Source organism: Marmota flaviventris, chromosome 7, assembly GCF_047511675.1.
Source record: "Marmota flaviventris isolate mMarFla1 chromosome 7, mMarFla1.hap1, whole genome shotgun sequence".
Classification (NCBI taxonomy): Eukaryota; Metazoa; Chordata; class Mammalia; order Rodentia; family Sciuridae; genus Marmota; species Marmota flaviventris.
In genome coordinates, this window is record NC_092504.1 from 47370843 (window position 1) to 47392161 (window position 21319).

The following is a 21319-nucleotide window of genomic DNA, read 5'->3' on the forward strand; positions in this document are numbered from 1 at the left end:
ATTAGAGAAAACATTCAGTCTTTGGTTTTGTGGAATTGGCTTATTTTGCTTAGCATGGTATTCTCCAACTCCAACCATTTACTGGCAAATGCCATGATTTTGTTCTTCTTTAAAGCTAATATTCCATTGAGTATATATATCACATTTTCTTTATCCATTCATCTATTTCAGGGACACTTTTATGGAAATTAGAAACTATTGATGTTTACTACTTTTATGTATCTAGGTATAAAAGTAGTCATGGGAACTTATGCAAAATTTTAGCATTGTTGCATTCATTTATCATTATTGAGGAATTGTGTACTCTCCTTGAAATACTAAAAAAGGGGTATACTTGCAATTGAAAAAATATCAGTTTATGTGACTTGTGAAAGTCATGCTTGTTTCCCTTACTTTTTTTCCTCCTTTTCTTTCTTCTCTCACTTAAGTTATTTCCCCTCTTAATTCCCTTTATCTTTTTTTTCTCCGTAATGTGCTGGGGATCAAACCTAGGCTTTACACATGGTAGACAAGTGCTGTATCACTCAACTACACCCCAACATTGTCTTTATATTTTCATGTGTTTTACCAATGGCTTTGTTTAATCTTTCTGTAATAATTTACTTAATAATATTAATATCTAATATATTTGTAAGGTGTTTGGCCATGGATTGTTCGATATATTTACAGGAAGTGAAATACAAGGTACTTAATTATTAAGGACAGAATGAAATATAACTCTGGCTTTATTTAGTATAGTGATTTAAGCAACTGCTGTTTCACACATAAAAAGACTGCATCTCCAGGTGCTAATTACAACAGAAGTTTTTGCCACATGGACAAATTAAATCAACCTTTTTTACCAAAAAATAAATAAATAAATAAATAAATAAATAAATAAATAAAATTCAGGTTTATCTGAACTAAGTACATATACAAAATCTTTATTGACCAAATGGTAGAACAGATGTACAGGGTTTTGGTTTTCATCTCTGGGATTCTGCTTTAGAGTTTTAAGTTATACACATACAAGAGGATAGATTTGTATATTTGTTATAATTTGTGGGTGACTAGAAACACTGCAGTAATTTTCTTGATCTTAAACCTAAGGAAACATGATTTCTAAAATGTTTCAGTACCTTTCTTTCAATTCCTTGCCTACACAGTCAGATTAAGGAAGAATATGTTGAATTGATCTGCTTGTATTTAAATTTTCATTGAGGAGTATTGTCCTATAGTTGCACTTTGCAAATCCCAATGCCACTGGGTTGTTCAGCACAATTGTGTGGTGCTTGGTAAACTCTGTGCCCCAGGGCTGGTGAATCAGGACAGTCAAAACAAAGGGAAACTTGAATTTTCTAATTTCACTGTTATTCTATTCTTGCTTCAGTTAAGAGGTTTAAATGAACCCAGTTTTGAGACAGTCTTTATATTAGAAATTGACAGTTCTGTGAAATGCTTTGTCCTTTGGGGGCTCTCCTTACATCACTGTGAATTGGAATTTATTTAATAAAGCACCAAGTAGGAATAGAGAGGGGGCTAGTGTGTCCAAGGGAATTAGAAAAAAAATGTTAGCTTGATGACTTTTACTTAGGCTTCTGCTTTATCTTCTCTGTCTTTCCTTTTTTTCCCCCCATCAACTTATACATATGACAACTACAGAACAATGTTAAATTCACTCAGAATGTTTTAAAAATAAAACTAGAAGTTAAAGATATTAAAATATTTTGATTTATTCTGCTGTAAAATTAATTCTTTTTGTGGTGAACTGTTTCACAGTATCTTGGCATGAGAATACAGTGTATTTTAAAAATATAAAAAAATTAAAACTTGATTTATTTTTTGGCTCAATTATTTGAGTCCATGAAATATTTCATATGGGTTACAATGCCAAATTCATGTCATACTCAGAAAACAATGGCATTTGTTTTTTGATTTTTATGAGTTTAGAGCTACCTGTTTAATATTTTTCTTCAGCAATTGGGATTTTTACCCTGTCATGAAAGCTCGCTGCCATTAACAATGAAATTTTTAAAATAACTTTTTTTTTTACAGTCATTTATATTTCTTTTTGAGTAAATTTTATTATTTTTCTAAATATTTTAGGGCATTTTAAGATAGTGACAGAAATCATTACATGACAAGATGAATTCAGTCTGACTTTAAATGGTATTTATGTAATTAATGGAAATTGGTGAATTCTATATAATTATCCTATGATTAGGATACTATGTTAACATAATAATTCAGTTTGATTTTATTTCTTCCCTCATTTGTATATGCAGATGTGGATGTGGATGATTGTAAATTCACATACAAATTCACTACATTTATTTTAGTTTTAAAGCAATAATTCTCTTTAGAAGCCATAAGTTGATGACATAAGGGGGGAAAAAACAGTACACTCTCCATACATGTAATTTCTAGACAGCACTTCTATGTATTTTGATAATTATAAAGGTCAAAGATCTTTCTTATTTCATAAAAATTGTGTCCATCTTTTACTGATTTTATGCTTAATGATGTAACATCACTGACTAATAAGGGATTCCCTATTGTAGGAATTTTCAGTAGATAGAAGAGATAATAGTCTCTGTTTTTGAGTAGACAGCAAAGAATATTGAGTTATTGTAGTCACATCATAATGTGCACTATAGTGTAGAAGTTGCACTTTAAATACCACTTGATCTTTTGAACACATTAGTATTTCAGTAGTAGACAGCTACTAATGTAAACTCTTTCAGTCTTGCCTCCAAGAGCATAGACACATTTGATGTTGTGGGTGACAAACTCTGATAAATGGACATTTCCATTTTAATGTGCTATTTCTGTCTGATGAGGAACCTTAACACAGTTTGAAAATATCTTCCCTTTAAAGGATGAGAGGCAATTTAACTGTCTTTCTGTATCGTTGAAAACTATCTAAATAAATATTACTATTTGATATACATTAGCTAAACTGTACATGAATACTTTTAAGTATCTTCCTGTGTGGCAATCAAGGGCACAGAAATTTAAAATCTGTAAAATTCTGGTAAGAGTTGGGGTAGAACTTGGTTGGCAGAGTGACCCTCTCGCATGTGTGAGGCCTGGGTTCTATCCTCAGAACACACACACATACACAATCTTAAAGCAAGGAGGAAAGTTGACTTCTCTCTCTATTTTTTTTTTTAAATAAATTCCTAGGATCAGTGCCAATGGCTGTTGGCTTGATTTTTGAGTGAAGGGGGTGTACCTATCCTAAAACATCTGTACTAACAGGACATATAGTAAATGGAGTAAGTCCAACAAAACTGTCTCATGAATGTGTGTGAGACATTTTCCCTTGCTAGTAAATTTAGGGTAATTTTGGAAAAGATAATAAATGCAGGGGCAGAGAGTGATGAACATTCAGGGAGTTCATGGACACCAAGACCATTCAGGGGTTGAGAAGGCCTTAGGATAAATTTCTATGCTTTCGGAAAAAGATATTCACACTCTTCCCTTTACTGTGGTAATATTGTGGTAATATTCATAGTGCTTCACTCATCCACTCTATGGGAAAAAGTGGAGTAGAACACTGTAACTAGAGCAGAATTGATTCTTTAGGGCTACCCTCTGACCTAGTGCCCTTTGCAGAAGGGCGTTCTGTCAGTTCTGTAGTATCCATAGCATGACAATGGTCTGCTGGGAGAAACCTTGCTCTTTGCTTTCTACTTGTAATTTCCCTTCCCTCAACAAATAAGATCTATTACTCTCTTCTTTGTTTATTTCACCAGATGAATACTCTGATTGAATTATGTAGAACACTGTTGACTGAGTACAACAGAAGACCAACCTAGCAGTGGTTTCGATTAAAAGATACTTGTTTACATAATGGGTCTTCCAGAAGAGTTTGTTTCTTGTTCTGGTTTGACCTGGCAACTGAGTTATTAGGTCTCATTCTTGAGCCTGGCATGGTGATGCATGCCTTTAATCCCAGTTATTTAGGAGGTTGAGGCAGGAGGATCACAAGTTTGAGAGTGGTCCCAGCAATTTTGTGAAAACTTGAACAACTTAGCAAGATCCTCTTTCAAAATGAAACTGAGGATGTAGCTCAATGGTAAATAACCCCCCCACCCCCTGCACCCATTCAATCCCTTGTTTTTTTAAAAAATTTTCTTTTTAATATTTCTGGCAAGTAGATTTTAAAAATCCATGAGTAGCAAGATGGCTTTCAGATATGTTTGCATCAAGTCCTGATATAATACCATTCAAAAGCAGGACTATAGTGAATTGAACTTTATTTTTTTGAAGTTATCCAGCAAACTCCCCTTAGGTATCATTAGCTAGAACTAGATCACACCAAAATATCTAACTACATGTATATGTATTTCTAGGCTGGTAAATACATATCAGGTTTCTTCAGTCCCTAGGGTAGAGAGAGGATGCATCAGCTAGAATATTTTGAGAATAGTAGTGTGGCCAAAGTCTTCATAACATAAAATAAGAAATAGCCCCTATTGTTTTGTATAAAGATCTAAGGAAGAAGTTAATCTCATATTGAAAACTTGTCCTGAGATTCACTTTTCCTGGTGCAATTTTTTAAATACTTTTTTAGTTGTTGATGGGCCTTTATTTTATTTATTTATATTTGGTGCTGAGAATCAAACCCAGTGCCTTACACATGCTAGGCAAGTTGTCTACCATTGAGTCAAAACTCCAGCCCTGATGCAATTCTTGTGTTTTTCTAACAGCTTTATTTATTTTTTAGCATAGTGCTGTTTTTTAAAAATACTTTTTTAGTTGTAGATGGACACAATAACTTCTATTTATTTATTTATTTATCTATCTATCTGTCTATATTTATTTATTTATATGTTGTGCTGAGGATGGAACCCAGTGCCTCATACATGCAAGGCAAGTGTTCTGCCATTGAGCCACAATCCCAGCCCTGCATAATGCTGCTTTAATCAGATATTTCATAAAACAGAACTGGTTGCTAAATTTACCTTGGCTGCTTCTTCAGCCAGGCCACTGGTGAAACCAGGATAGGTGAAAAGATAATGCCAAAAATTAAAGCCAAATTATATACATACACATGCACACATTCATATATAGGACATTAGACACCTAGATCTATGTACATTAGACACCTAGATCTAATGCAATATGGAGATGTACATTTTTATAATGTAGAAAAACAGGGATTCTAGGAATTTACAACAGTTATATCCTATTTTTTGTATTTAATGGTTTGAATAGGTACCACTGATTATCTTTCTCTTTAAATTATATTTCTATTCTGTGTAGTAGTCTGTTCATAAGAAATACCTCAGATATATTTTCACACATGGAATGTATAACATCTCCTCCGAGAAAACTTAGCTTATGATGTTTTGCACCATCTTTCTCTTTTTCTTGCTTTATTTCTGATTAATAAGTACTTATAATTGTACCAGACTTAAATAATAATGACATAAATAATTTTATTTCATTGATCACTTCCAACAAAAGAAGACTTATACACTGGCTAGTAGATTATAGTGATATACATTATGGCAATAATTATCTTTGGGGCATAGTCATAATATGTAGTATAGTCAAGCAACCATTTAGATTTAAGTTCTGACAGTTTTTTTTTTCCCCTCATGCTATCGGAATTAGAAATTCTGAATTAGTGTTTTTCAGACTCTTAACTAGGTAAATCTTGGAACATTAACATGCTAGTGATTTTGTACATGATTGTGTTAACTTTTTGTGTTGGGCTAAGCAAATTGTCCATGTGATAGTGAGAGTATCCAGGCAAACACTTAGTATAGGGCTTAAAATGTGGTAAGCACTTAAAAGCTTTTATCACCTATTGTCATTTGCTTTGTAATCCTTGTGAAAGAAATACTTAAAAATACGTTTTTAAAAATAAGAAACAGAACAATACCTCCCCTCTGAAAGAAGTACTGTGGATCTTAATATATCTATTAAATATTAGATGATATTATAAAAAGGGTTTGAGCACCTTTTTGGCTCCATAATTACATTTAGATCATTAAATTACATTGATTAGTATCACATTTCTTGAATGTGTGTGTGCCAGTGAGCCACAAGTTTTGTAATCTTTCTGAAATTTAGCTGAGATAGTTTGATTGGTGGCAGACCTAGCTAGCATTCATATATTATCAGAACATCCTCTTTAATGGATTAGTAAAAATTAAAATTGTTAATTGTAAAATTTAGCTGTCTAGGCATATGACATTAGAATATAATTAAAATTTTTAATATGTTGACTTATATTTCTTGTCTTTTTTCCTATTTATATTTAAACATACTCATGTACTGGTAAGACAGTTATGGAATTAGATGTAAGTTATTTTAGTTCTCCTTTATGATTTTGTTTATATAATGAGTCAGGCTTTGATCAAGTTGACTATTAACTAACTTCATGTTTCTCCATCCTTAAATCTGTGGCACATTAATATTTTTTAGTTCCTCATGTTTTATTTCAAAATATAATGATGGAATATATAATAAAATGCACAATGTTGTTTTCTTCCTGGGTCCCTTCAGGCGGTGGAAATGGGTTCTCCTCGGTGCAATGGGCTGATTGAGAAATAAAAGCTAAGAAAAATAGAATGGCAAAACCCCCCACAGAACACAGAAAGTAGTTTCAAAAGCCAAGGCAAGACAGGAAAGCCGATCAGACAATCGAGCTTCTATACTAGTGGCAATATGGAGCCCCGGCCTGCTTTATTTATGTTGGGGAACATCAAAGGCCTTCCATAGAATGTTCTTCACCAAAAATTTAAAGGTGGGTTGTCCAGTTTCCACAGGGTTACACCCATCTCCGGAGCTACTATGAGGGATCTTCCTTGAAGAGCTTAGATAATGGTCACCTGTATTGAGCAATATGTTGCTGAGGGAGAGTCATGGATAGTTCCTAATGCCAAACCTAAATCTCCCTGGCTACCATATGGAGAGAAGATCCTCATGTGATTCACGAAGGGCTTCCCACAGTTGTAAATGAGTGAACTTAGCAAAATGTGAATGCTTGTTTTTTAAGAAGTGGGTTGTTATCTTTAAAGTAACTGTAGTCACTAGTGAAAATACCGATCTTAACTGAAGGAAGTTAGAAATTGGTGAAAGAAGCATTATTATCCACACCATTATATGTCCTTATGCTATATTCATTTTAAATTTCAAGAACCTATGATTTTTATCTGGGACAATATACATCTGGACACACACACACACACACACACAAACACACTCTTGAATGAATGAATGGTTTAATTGTAGAGGCCATTCAATATTTAGTTATTCAATAACTTCTCATGGAAAGATGTTTCTTTGCTCTTATGTCATTTTTGGTTTATAAACAAATGCTCTTGAGATAGGAATATTAAATGTAGATGTTCTATATAATAAGAATGGTATAATAACCACTTTCAAATTTGGGATGTTTTGTTTCTGTTACATATCATCTGCATTCTTAGGCAAGATGTTTACATTTGAGATTATAATTTTTGTTGGTGTATTCTTTGTCCAAGGTTATCATTTTAAAGCAATTATTTAAAAAGGTCAAAGTATATTGAATCACATTGAAAGGAAGGAGCAAATATTGCACATGTTGGAGAAGAACAAAAAAAAAATAGAAATGGTAATTTCCAGTGTTCATTGGCTGGTATAAAGTTTGTAGGTCATAAACACCAAAGTCAGCAGAAACCTCAGCAAATAAAGCAGGTGCAACTTACAGAGGACCTAAAATCACTACACAATTAAAACTACCTTAAGCTTTATTGAAACATAGTCATTTTTCATTAAGACTGAAGTATAAAATACCCTGGGAAAGAAAGTAAATTTAATTTTGTTTGTTTACTTCAATGAGAAAGTATTCTAAATTTGATGACAAAAAGAAATATAATAACACAAAACAAACTCTGGGAGTTTTGAGGCTATAGTTGTGAGGCTAGTAACATTAATTACAGCTTATATGAAAGATTCTGATAGTGTCTGGGAATCAGAGTCTATTATTCATCTAGACCGCTTGCTTGTACATGTATGTCATTATCTTTTGTTTACCTAGAAACATTTTTTTTGTGTGTGTATGTGTGTGTGTATAACTGTACCCATCATTTGGACCTTTCTTCTTTAACTGCCAGATTTGTGACTGCCTGCAGCATTGTCCATTCATGACTTTGCTATGCAACCAGTGCATGGTTTATTGGAGTGAATAATGCAAATGGCAGAGAGAATGCCTGGGGCCTTTTCTTTGTCAATATAAAAGTTAGAGACCTGGAGTCAAAGAAAGAAACTCTTTTGAGAGCTGTGAGGCAGCCGGAAGGCAGAAGATAATCCAGTTTACCAAGGTGGAGATCTTAGGTACTTTTTGTGTTCTCTTTCATGCCTATTTTCAAAATGCTCCCTTTTCTTCAGATTGCCCCATTGAGAAGGCAAATAGATCCTTCTTGACCAACAAACCAAGAATCATTTTGACAAAATGTATACTTGAGTGGCTTGATTTTACCTTCTGACCTGTAATTTCCTCAGCTCGCCTGTCCAATTTGAGTCCCCAAAGCAGCAGTAAAGATGGATTTCACAGATTGTACAGGTTAATCGTCATCTCTGCTTTCTCTGTTTCAGTCCCACCTACACATAGTTATCAAACACTGAACACTTGCCTCAGCATAGCAGGGTTGAGCAGAAAACAGTGTTGGTGAATTGCTGAGACACATTGTGTAGCAGCTGGAGGTTTTGTGAAGTGGAAGAAACCAAAGTCAAGCTCAAGTGCTGGTTATATTGAGAGGAAAAAAGCCATGAAGCTGATGCACCAGAAAGAAGAGTGTAGGTACCAGAGAGTGGCCAATATAGTTGCATTCTCCTTTGTCCTTTTTACTTTAAATTGTTATTCCATAGCATGTTGATAAGGATCTGTATAAAACATTATTTGTAGTAGGTTTGCATTAAATATGATTGATAGATAAAGCTTTTTATGTATCATCTGCATACCCTCATATTTCAGAGAAGTTCCTCAGATAATTCTAAAATGGATTTATTTTTATGCCCTCACAATGACATTAAAACTGGGCATTTTCCCAGAAATGAAAATACATGTATAAAAAGCAGAGGTACTCAGAATTCAGGGTTTTAGATTCATTTCAGTTATTACGATATATACAGTTGTGCTGAATATAGCATTAGCAAATGCCTTACCTGTGTGTTCCACATTACAATTGTGTTAATCATAAATTAATAGATTCAGATAGGAATGTTCCGATTTAATGATGCATTTGTTGATAACACAAAAGAAAGTGAAGAGAGGAGCATATGTCCAAATATTTATGAATACACTTTTTAATAAATTCAGCTAATACCAAATTTGTTAATAAAAATTTAGATTTAAAACAAATATAAGATTGAGGAAGGACCAGCCAATGTAGAACTAATTCCAAATCCTAACTCTGACCTTTCCAATTATGTTACCCAGAACAAGTAACTAAATGTCTGTCTTCCACTTTTTCCATTTTGTAGATGTGAACAGCTGTCTTGTAGTTTTTAAGGATAAAATACCTAATGAATCTAAGAGCTTTTGCACTGTCAATGGCACACACTGTAATTTATCCATTTGAAGACCTGTGCTATTTTCATTTTATCATGTCTGAAAATGAGTGGTGCATCATGATAATCTATTGTGTATTCTTTTAATTGTCAATGTATTATTTTCCCTAATGGTACATAAAATAATATTCTGGGTTCTAATCAGAGTTATCATATATTTGTTGAAATATAATTCATAAAATGGCACATAAAATAATTCTGTCCTTTAATTAGAAGTTTCTTAATTTTTGCTCACTACAGGAGTATGTGCTGTCTGTTCATTCTTTTTCCTTTTCTGTGGAACTATTACATTAATTTATAAATAAATATTACTCAAATTATCATTTTTTTCCTAATAAGCAATGAACATATTTTTAAGTTGGATATTATCTGTTGTACTTTTGATGGCATAATTCATGGCTTTGTTGGCTTTTTTAATACTAATGGCTGAATAATTGTAAGCTCTAGACCTAGCAAATGCAAAACAAATATAGAAGTATGGAATATTTTGTAAATTTTAAAAATTGCAATGGTTTAGTTAATGCTATTTTTTTAACCTCTCTAAACTTCCTATAATGGATTTCTGTATAACTGATAGGGATTTTTAAAAAGTAAGTCTACTAGTATAGCATTCATAATTCAGTCTTTTTGTTTATATTTTTAAGAATTTAAATTCCTGCAGTGTCTCATCTCAGGTGGGTGGATTTTGGTGACTTTATATTATGGAAATGTGTAACTTATACGTACAATTAAAACAAGATTGTGAAATAGATGTTTTAAGTTTTTCTAATAAGAAACAAAAGCAAAGCTAGCTTAATGGTACTATTTTTTTTTTCTTGTTGCTGTGGTAAATTATGTGATGAGGGAGAGACTCATGTCAGAGTGCAGTGATGAAAATCAGAACCAGAACATGACAGGTTGAGAGTCACAGGAAATGAAACAGAAGGTGGAGTGACTCTTTACTCAGAACAAATCTCCTAGGTTAACTGAAAGTCTGGGGCTCAGAACAAAGATAAATTCATTGGCCTCTCATGGTGAGTGCATGTAAACCCAGGCATGAGGTAGCCTTTGATACCCTGTTGTGTCTGCCTTTCAGCAGATTTGTAAATTTGGTAGATGCGTGAAATATAAATCAGCAGTTGGGAGTTGGTGCCTTGCCTTATTATTTTGATAGATAAATTGCTTAAGGATTTAAGATGTATCCGTAGTAAGGAAGATAGATACTGGATTAGAATTAAGGGATTTATTTGGTTTTCTTTTCCCAGAAAACCAAGATTACTTCACACCGAAGGCATATCTTTAGAAAATGTAAATAGCAAAAGGCTTTACAAGAACCTTCATTTGGAAATAAAGACTCATATTTCCAAAGTATATTCTTATTGTAAGACATGTTTTTGTGTACCTTTGTTTTTGAAATTAATCAGCTTTATATAGGGCCAAGCATGCTAAATTATGTTTATAAAATATTGCTTTATGAAAATAGGAAATATATAAATTTTGTTTCTATTTTTACCCATTGTTTTATAAAGTTACATTAGTTATATCCACATAATTAAAATTTACATTACTATGATATACTTGACATATATGACATACTGTTTGAAAACTCTTTCACTGTGGTATCTCCAAAGGATAAGATCATTTTTATATTAATCTACATTTCCCCTACTTTCCATAAGACACAATAAACAGCATTAAAACGAGTCAATGCACAGCACATTAATTTATAAATAAACATTACTCAAATTATAATTTTTTTCCTAATAAGCAATGAACGTATTTTTAAGTTGGATATTATCTGTTGTACTTTTGATGGTATAGTTCATTCTGTTTCCTGGGATAAGATGTGTAATTCTTGTCTCTCTCTTTCTACATTGAAAGTCATCATTGAATAGATTTCAAAAATGTTCTGGGGAAGAAATTCCTTAATTCCTTAAAAAAAAATTTTTTTTTGGTGTGTGTGTGTTCCATCAATTGCATTGAATAGACAGCCACCCAATCAGCTTATAAATTGGCCATATGCCTCATATAATGTATGCAGAATTGCAGATTTCAATCTTTATCAGTGGAGTAGAAATGTATACAATAATAACTCCTAAACCCTAGTTTCACTTTTGCTTTAGTTACTTGTAGTCAACCATGGAAAATTCTAGAAATGATTAATACATTTTAAAACACACAATATTCTGAGTAGCATGAAGAAATCTCATACCGTCCTGCTTCATCTCGCTCAGGACATGATCATTTCTTTGTCCAGCGTGTTCAAACTGTATATGCTATCTGCCAGTTAGTTACCTAGTAGCCATTTAGGTTATCACTGGAATCACAGTGCTTGTGTTGGAGTTCATTTTACTTAATAACGGTCTGAAAATGCAGGAGTGGTGATGCTGATGGTTTTATGAAAGTGAGGCCATAAAGCATTTTCTTTAAGGGAAATGGTGAAAATTAGAAAAGAAAAAAATAATTTTATATTAAGGTTGACAAGATTTATGGTAAGAATGAATTTTCTCTACATGAAATTGTGAAGAAAGAAAAACAAATTTATGCTAGTTTTCTTCTCTTACCTCTAACTTCAGAAACTACTTCCACAGTGTGGGGTAAATGCTTAGTTAAGTGGAAAAGACATTAAATTTGTGGGTGTAGACTTGAACAGAAGATGTGTTCTGATTGATGGCAATGAATTGTACCAGAGAACATTGAGCTTGTGTGAGGACTTTAGCAAGGGATCCCCTGAAATGAGTGACACCACGCCAGTCACTGCAAGAACAGATTGGTTGCACATATTAAGGAACAGGTTTGGATTGGAAAATATAAAAATTACTGTTGAGATTAAGCCTATTGATGAAGAACCTGCTAATGTCTTTCGGATAGAAATGAAAAATTATGTTGAGGAAGAAACATACCATCTAAAGCAAGTATCAGCTGCAATGAAACAGCTTTTCTGAAAGAAGATGCCCAATAATCTATATCATGAAAAGGCAAAGGAGGTACTAGGACCTAAAACAGAGGAATGTTTAGGTCAGGTAGAACATGGCAGACTGCAGGGCATGTGATACAAGCAGGTGGAGTGGATGTACTATACTCTCAAACACACAAATAATTATTTACTCATGTTCTGGACACAGAATCACAGAGCATGGTAGCAGCAGTCAACTCGTTTACATAATGGTTCTGCTAATGCTTCACCCAAAAAGTTGAAAATATTTGGAAAAGAAAGAGTTGGAATTTAAATTTCTCTTAAAAATAGAAAAGTTATCCCAAGTTTTTGCTATGAAAATGAAAAAATGGAGGGTATATTTCTACCTTCAAATACAATCACATTGTTTCAGCCCCTTGATCAGGGAGGGCATTCTTAAGTTTGTCACTGCCACCTATACTCACCTGGTATTTGATCACATTTAATTAGCAATTGATATAGACCCCATCTGGACATAACGTGGCACTGGAAAACATTCGCTATTGCTGACGCAATAATATTCAACAAAACTTCATTGGATAAATTAAAACCAGAAACTGTACATTCCTGGTGGAAGAACTTATGAAATTATGAATGATTTTAAAGGCCTCCTGGGGATCCATAGAGAAGTTAGGATAATCATTCATGCAGCAAGACAAGTGGATGGCAAAAGATTTTTTTTTTTTTTTTTGGTGAAGAAGGAGAATGGTATATTAAAGGGTATTAAGGGTTAAATGAGAAATAGGAAGGATTTACTTGAGCAATCTATAAAGGAAGAAGAATATGAAGAAGAAGAAGCTGAAATGAAGCCATTTTGAACATTACTGAAATGAGCTGAAGTGTTTTGAATTGTAGAGACATTAAAGGACACAGTTGTGGGAGTGCAGCATTAAAGTTACCTGTAGGATCATGGAAAGATTGTTGCAGATAAGGCTCACCTGGAGAACCTAAGTGATTGTGTGGAGGAGCGGCTGTGTGTGTTTGTGTGTGTGTGTCTCTGCAATATGTCCTGTTCTTGTCATTTTGCAGGAAGGATTTCAAGTAGAAGTCATAGAGTAACACACAGGCGTTTATTAGACACGGTGATTTATTTGCAAGATAAGCACAAGTACAGACACTGTATGGTCCCTCTGTGGAGAGAATGGTGTAGCTCTTATAAAACAGGTTTTTGAAGGGCTTTGAGTACTCTTGTTCTTGCATTAGTTTCTCTTACCCTTTAAGTGGTTTATTATCCTTTGAATAGCCCTCAACACATTTTGTTCATGAGGGTCTGGTCACAAGGGATGGCTGTGACTTGGCTTCCTTGATGACCAGGTCATAGAAAAGGGCTATAATGATTGTGCATAACATATAGGCATGACATGGTCTTGAAACAATAGTTCCCTAAGGGGTTTATGGCTGGGACAGTTTGAAAATAATAATTCCTATTTTACTAATGCTTGTCTGCTTTAATAAAGTTCATTCATTGTTTATTTTGTTATCCCTTGTCCTGTCACTTATGGACTGTCTTTCATGTTTAGTTACTTCTCTTTATTGCTCTCTCCCTGCCCACATGCTCATGGCTGTCTATCTACCTAACAGAATGACAGCCTCTTTATCTACATTTGGAGGAAGCAAAAGGGCACTTCTGATTATATGCTCTTCCAAAAGCTTTTGGCAAAAATCTTTGAGAATCCCCAACATTGATGGTTCCTAGCCATTGACGTTCTGTGCTTCTTATATTAGTCTTCTACATCTTCATGCATTTCTGACCCAGGTGGCTCAGCATCCCATCTTTCTCTTGAGGTTGTGTCAATACTAGCCCAACTGCTCACAATGCCCATGTATTCCCCCCACTTCCTGTCACCACACAGGCATTCTCTCTTCCCACATCATCACAGAAAGAAAGAGACGAGACTGCTTTTTCATAACTTTTATTACAACAGATTATTATAACTATTCTATTTTATTCTTAGTTGTTAATCTCTTACTATACCAATTTGATAAAGCTTTTTCATGAATGTATGGGAAAAATCATAGTGCATATGTAGTATTTGGTATTATTTGCAGTTTCAGGAGGCGATCATTCAGAGGTTTGGAATGAATCTCCCTCAAATAAGGGTGCACTACTGTACACACTTTGAAAATCTGTAGGGAAAATAAAAATGCTAAAAATTATTTTCTAATTTACTAATGGTGATGTTATGGTTTGGATGTGAGGTGTCCTCAAAAGCTCATGTGTGAGACAATCCAAGAAGGTTCAGAGGTGAAGTGATTGGGTTGTAAGAGTCTTAAGGCAACCAGTGATTTAATCCCCTAATAGGGATTAACTGAGTGATAACTGAAGTGGTAGGGTGTGGCTGGCGGAGGTGGGAATTGGGGCGTGGCTTTAAGTATATATTTGTATTTGGGAGTGGAGTCTCTCTGTCTCCTGGTCACTGTAATGTGAGCTTCTTTCCTCTGACACCCTCTTCTGCCATGATGTGCAACCTAGCCTCCAGCCCTGAGGAATGGGCCAGAGGACTAAGACCTCTGAAACCTTGAGCCCTCAAATAAACTTTTCCTCCTCTACAATTGTTCTGGTGAGATCTTTTAGTCACAGCAAAAAAAAAAAAAAAAAAAAAAAAAAAAAAATTGATGAAAAGAGGTAATGATACATTTTGCCTCATTTTAAGTTTTTATCTTGAATTTCTATTGTTCTTATCCTACACAGAAGGTCTCCCTCCCACTGCTCCCCCCCCTCATCAAACTCAGGGACACTCAACTACTGAGCTACGTCCCCCAGTTGCTTGGCGCCTTGCTTTTGCTGAGGCTGGCTTTGAACTCCGGATCCTCCTGCCTCAGCCTCCTGAGCTGCTGGTATTAAGGCATGCTCCACTGCACCTGGCTGCGTTTTGTTTTTTAATTGAGTGTGGCCCTTTAATTGAAGTATAATGTGTGTGTGGGGGGGAGTGGGTGTTGGGGACAGGAGGGCTTTTTTTTTTAGACAGAACTCCTTAAATTCCCACTTTTTGATTACCATAGTCATATTCTCTCTCTCTCATTCCTAATGTGAAATTTGATTAAGGTTTCCTTTGGAAGGGTTATTAGTACTTCTACTACTGTTATTACCACTGGCCTGTGTTAGAGAAACTTGTATTTCTCTGCCTTCTGTGGTGTGTTTCACATGCAGATTCTTATAAAATCCTTTAAATAGTCCTCTCATGCATAAGGAAACTGGGGTATCAGAAGAACCACTTCCTCAACATTACACAAGTAGTTTATGTTACAGCCAGGTAGTTTAGTTACTTTCATTTTTTAAAATGCTTTGTGATAAGGTTTTTTTTTTTGTTTGTTTGTTTTTGCGAATTTGAGTATATGCTTTAATTATTGAATATTTAAAAAGTAACCACTAACCTGCCCATGCAGGAGTTATTTAAGATGTTCTTTTTATATGCTTGTTTTTTGAAAATGAATGAAGGGGGCTGGGGTTGTAGCTCAGTTGGTAGAGTGCTTGCCTTGTATGCACAAGGCCCTGGGTTCAATCCCCAGCACCACCAAAAAAAAAAAAACAAAATTAAAAGAAAATGAATGAAGATATTACTGTCATGAGAATATCATTGTAATATTAAGAGGAATAGAATCAGATTAATTCCATTTATACCATGTTAACCAGCCTGCATTTGTGATCCTCCTACTTGGGCACACAAGCTGCTTGCTCAATTGTGCTTGTAGAGATAACCCTTAATTCCTCTGTATCCTGTTTTTGAATCATTTCATTAAACAAAAGCCTTTGAGTCTTCTTTTGTTGCTGAGAACAAATGGTTAGATTTTAGAAACTGTAGCTACTTTTGTTATGCACAAATTCCAGAGCCTTTCAAAATTTATCATTCACATTCTCTGCTCTGCACACAATCAGTCATTATGTCAGCAGCTGCCCAGGGAGCCTCACTTCAATTCATTCAGCCAAATAATAACCATCAGGACAACCATTTCTACATTAAAAATAATAATAAAAATTAGATCCTTAAATAGCTCTGTTCTTTACTTCTGTAGTTAAAAATTAATTACTTATATTCAGTTGAAGTCCCATTGTACATTTTGACAGGTAGGGAAAAGCAGCATCTTTGTTGAAAATTAAATTGATTAGATTGATATGTTTTAATAACAGTGAAGGTTATAAAGGGTTCCACTTCAAATAAACAACTTCAAGTGATTTATTAGAGGTTCCCACAACTTAATCAAATATTGGCTTTTAGTTTTGCAGTTTAGGACTGAGAAATCAAAACCTGTAACCATTTGAATAATTACAAATTTTGATACAACTTTAGTACACACAGGTATCACAATTCTACTGTTATACATTCAAGGTAATAAGCACAGAATCAAATATTTAAATAGCTTTTAAATATGTGAAATATATGTGATTAAATTAGAGAGTAATTATCTTAATTTTTTACTTGTCTTCTCCATTTTTCTGCCCCAGGCTTTCCTATTTTTCTGTGATGTGTCAGTTTTGTCAGACAATCGAATATCACTCTTCAGAACATTGAAGTAGTGTTTCATATATTATAATAAAAGCATAGACATAGATATATATACAGCATTTTAGTGAGACTGTACCAGATGTGCTTTTATAAAATTCCTATGTATAATCCCAGGTTTTCATTTTACATTCTTGATCACGTTATTCTTTACTAATATCTTAATTGAAGGCCCCTGTTTTTTGTCAGTGTCCTCACTTAATTTCCTTCTTATTCTAAAAGAGAAGGAAATGAAATGTGCTGACTCAGATGATCAGTTTTCTGGCAATTTGCTTTTAAGTCACATATGGAATTAGCGACATCTGTCTATGCACAGTGTTGCCACCTTCTGAGCATTACATCTTTGGAAAGATCTGTTTTACTTTCAGAGTCAGTATCAACTTGAGTCAATAAGGAACTTTATATGAATTAAAATTCAGTTTTCATTATTTAAAAAACAAAAAATACTTATGTCAGATGAGATGACAACTTAAAAAAATGCATTGGAGGGCTGGTGGTAAGGATCTAAGAAAATCTTCTTAAAGAGTAATGCTGTAAGGTTTTTCAATTATTGGAAAAAGCATAATAACAGTTCACAGTTAATTGGCAAACTCAAAAAGTGGGGATACATTCTTAAAAGATTACCAAGAGGGGGCTGGGGATGTGGCTCAAGTGGTAGCACGCTCTCCTGGCCATGCATGAGGCACTGGGTTCGATCCTCAGCACCACATAAAAATAAAAATAAAGATATTGTGTTCATCTAAAACTAAAAAAAGTAAATATTAAAAAGAAAACAAGATTACCAAGAGGTCTGAAGTTGTAGCTCAGTGGCAGAGCGCTTATCTAGCACGTGCGAGGCCCTGTATTCAATCCTCAGCACCACATAAAAAATAAATAAAGGTATTGTGTCCAACTACAACTAAAAATTATAAAATATATACTTATATATATTTATATATATAATGATTACCCAGAAAACTTTTTATAGTAGAATGACTATTCTTCTAAAATAGAAGTCACTGTATGACTTCTTTTTTAGAACTACTAAAATGTTTTTATAGAAGAATGTGGGTGAATCAACCATTACTATTATTGGTGTTATTACCTTTCAAGTTTTCCCTTATGATCTTACTTATCATCAAGTATAAGAATCCAGTTTACTTTTTTTTGACAGGCAATAGTAGCATACTGAAGAGAGGATATTTTATAGTTTTATGAATATATTCAACTTGGAATTATTATCAATGGATTATTACCAGTTTTCTGATATTTTATTGAAATACAGAACTTCACTGAAATTTAAACAACTTCTTAACATTCACATCCATTGAGTTACCTACATGTTGCCGGTGTTCTCTCTTCACATAATCCCAGGTTACTGGTGTCATGGCCTTTATCCAGTATTTCAATACAAATGTATTTAAAGGGTTACTTGGATTTTGCAAATACTTTAAAATCCTCTGAACAACTATACATACTCTAAATGCATAAATCTTCCAAACAAATCTGATACAGGATTAATATGAAATTGGAATGGGCCAGCCTAATGAATGCCAGGCTTAATGTACAATCTATTGTTTGAATAAATCATATGGGAAAATTGCATAGTGTGTAAATTACATAGCCATCATAAATCAATGTCCTTTAGATAGCTCTGCCTTAGATAAAGGGTAGCACTGCAGAGGCCAGGACATACTTGAAAGTGAATGAGAGGAAAGCTGTTAAAGTAGGAGAGGAACACCCATCAAAGAAATGAAATGCTCAGAAAATTATTATAAAAGTTGAGTACACAAATTGCATCTCCCTGGGCCATGGTTATTTTACAGAGTGCATGGATGGAAGAGAAATCTCATGCTGGTATTTGAGCTACTCCTACAGATTTGCCCTAATGCTTGTGAATGAGTTCTCATAATTAAAGTGATTTCTTAATAAAGATTTTGAACTCATTGATAAAGCTCCAGATCACTGTCTGCATCCTAACCTCAGTTTTGTGTGAAGTGAAAAAAAAAATTAGCTTTCTGATCATTTACTGGTCACCTCTTAAAAATATTTCACTTCATGAATCACCATTTTTTTTTTTCATTAAAAATATATAAAACGACTTTGTAACATATTTTCCATTTGTTTTGGCTAACTGAAGAAAAACTATTAGCCGGCAATAAGAAGATTGTGAGTTTAAAATATTGCCTTTGAAAACACTGTCTACACTGGCAAAACAAGTTTTTTGAAGGGAGATGAGCACTTTTTAAAAAGCTTTTTCACAGGATCATATTAACTGCCAGGAAGTTTTGCCAAACAGATTTTAAGGGGAAAATCAGGCTATCCTAACTGTCCAAATGTTTTCTCACGTTTCAAACAAGCAGCTGCTGGGAGTTCCTGCCAGTAGTAAACCTTTCAGGCAGAATGTGAGCAGCTGCCAATCTTGTGTCAATATTTTAAATACACTTATAACCATCTTAACTGGTGTAAAAAAATTTATCTTCCCCCCCAAAAGGGCCAGCAGATATCTCTTTTTGGCGCTTTGTTTCTTTTTATTCCCCTAGTGGTGAAGTACCCAAATAAACAATATTGATAACAAAGATTTCTTTGAATATTAGGAGGCAGAACAACTCTCCACTTGTCTGTTGATGAGAACAAATCTGAAAAAAAGTTAACAGTAAAAACTATTTAAATTTCAAAAACAATAAAAAATGTAAAATTAAAAAATAATTTATGAATATATTAGTACATATTTGTGTGATGAATTTATTTAGTGCTTGTTGCTAAAAGCATTTTTTTCTTCAAAAATGAATCAACACCCAAAATTTGACCTTCAGAAACTTACAGATTAGAATTGACAAAGGCAATAAATAAATGCCTAGAAATTAGCTTGAAGGTATCTATTAAACTTAAATACTGAGAGTAATTGGCTACTTGACTACTAGATTATAGTGTCAAGATAATATCATAATCCCCAGTCTTAGGTTTTCCCTAAGATAGATGAGAATCAGAAGTACATGTTATTAAATGTGAAATGAGAAGGAAAAGTTGGTTTAAGATTGTGCTTGAGGCCAGATTGGATGAATCTTTATTTCTCAGAGCAGGTGAACTGGGATTTTATTAACAGAGGGATGGAGGACATCATAGAGAGTGTGATGAACAGGGACAGACTAGTGGTGGGTAAGATAAATAATACGTCATTGACCATGAATTTGGAGAGGGAAAATTTGAACAAAGCTAGTGGTGGAGAAGTAAAGGCTTCTGGTGACGACTTGAAATGAATGGTTGAAAATCCATCTAGTCTTCATATTTTAATCTGAAAACTAGGTATTGGGAATTTTTTTACTAAAGTTGATCCATTTGTGGAACTGAGCATTGTCTCCTTTAAAACCTTTCAGTTTTCTCTTTCCATTTTCTTTAGTTTTTCTTAGACTGGGTTTTTGTATAGTTTTGACTAATTCAGGTTCTACTATTGCCAACATATATTATCATACATATTAACAATTAATAATGAACTGATTCAGAATTCTGACTGGTTATTCATTTTGGATTGAAATATACAAACCAAATTACCAAAGTTATTGCAGTTAATCCAATAAGACCATCTTTTAAAAGTCCTTATAGTGGAAAACTTTACACTTGTTCCAATGATGAGGATGTTACTGAAACATTCCAAAACTTCTCACTGGAATTGTCCTTATAATTAGTAATGGGTAAGCAATTAAGTCTTAATTATTTTTCCAAAAACTATATGGAAACGTGTCATTTCAAAAATCAAAGTTGGTTGAAAATGTATATTGACTCTTCAAGAAATGAAACCTAATCCTACAAGATAATAGTATACTATTAAATAAACAACTCATTGGCATCCCCAAAACATTAGTGAATTGATTCATATGTCAATCAGTGTGACTTTCCCTACTTGGAGCTCTTGTTCATGGAATTTGTTTCTTGTAAGAGCAACTTGAGTTCTCAATGATAGTGTTTATACTTCCAGAGCATAGAAAATATTGCCCACTTTGAAAGCCTAGTGTCTGTGTGTTCTTGGCAGAGGGGAAGATTGCTTCATCTTCTGACACAGTTTTCTCATATGTAAATTGGAATAGTAATAGTCTTTTACTTCTACTGTTGTACAGATCAATAATGGTTCATGTCAAGTGCTTAGAATGGTGCCCTATGCAATGAAAATGTTATGTGTTGACAGTTTTAAATTGATACTGATAAACATGGTTTACTCAATCTGTTTTTCCCTTTTATTAATATTAAATAGTCTTTAAATTTAATATTAAATAGTCTTTCTGTGATTTCTATCTCAAAGTAGGGGAGACAGAAACTATTAATGGAAAATATATATTATATTATTATAATCATTTTC

General features: G+C 33.7%; 1 protein-coding gene and 1 non-coding gene across 8 annotated transcripts in view; both read left to right on the top strand.

The window, feature by feature from the left end:
- The window catches only part of Adgrl3 (adhesion G protein-coupled receptor L3), a 759373-nt gene that overhangs the window by 79726 nt on the left and 658328 nt on the right, over window positions 1–21319 (top strand). The gene's annotated exons all lie outside the window — the stretch shown is intronic.
- Window positions 15930–16002, top strand: Trnat-ugu (transfer RNA threonine (anticodon UGU)). The gene has a single exon. It is a non-coding gene; the product is annotated as a tRNA-Thr (tRNA).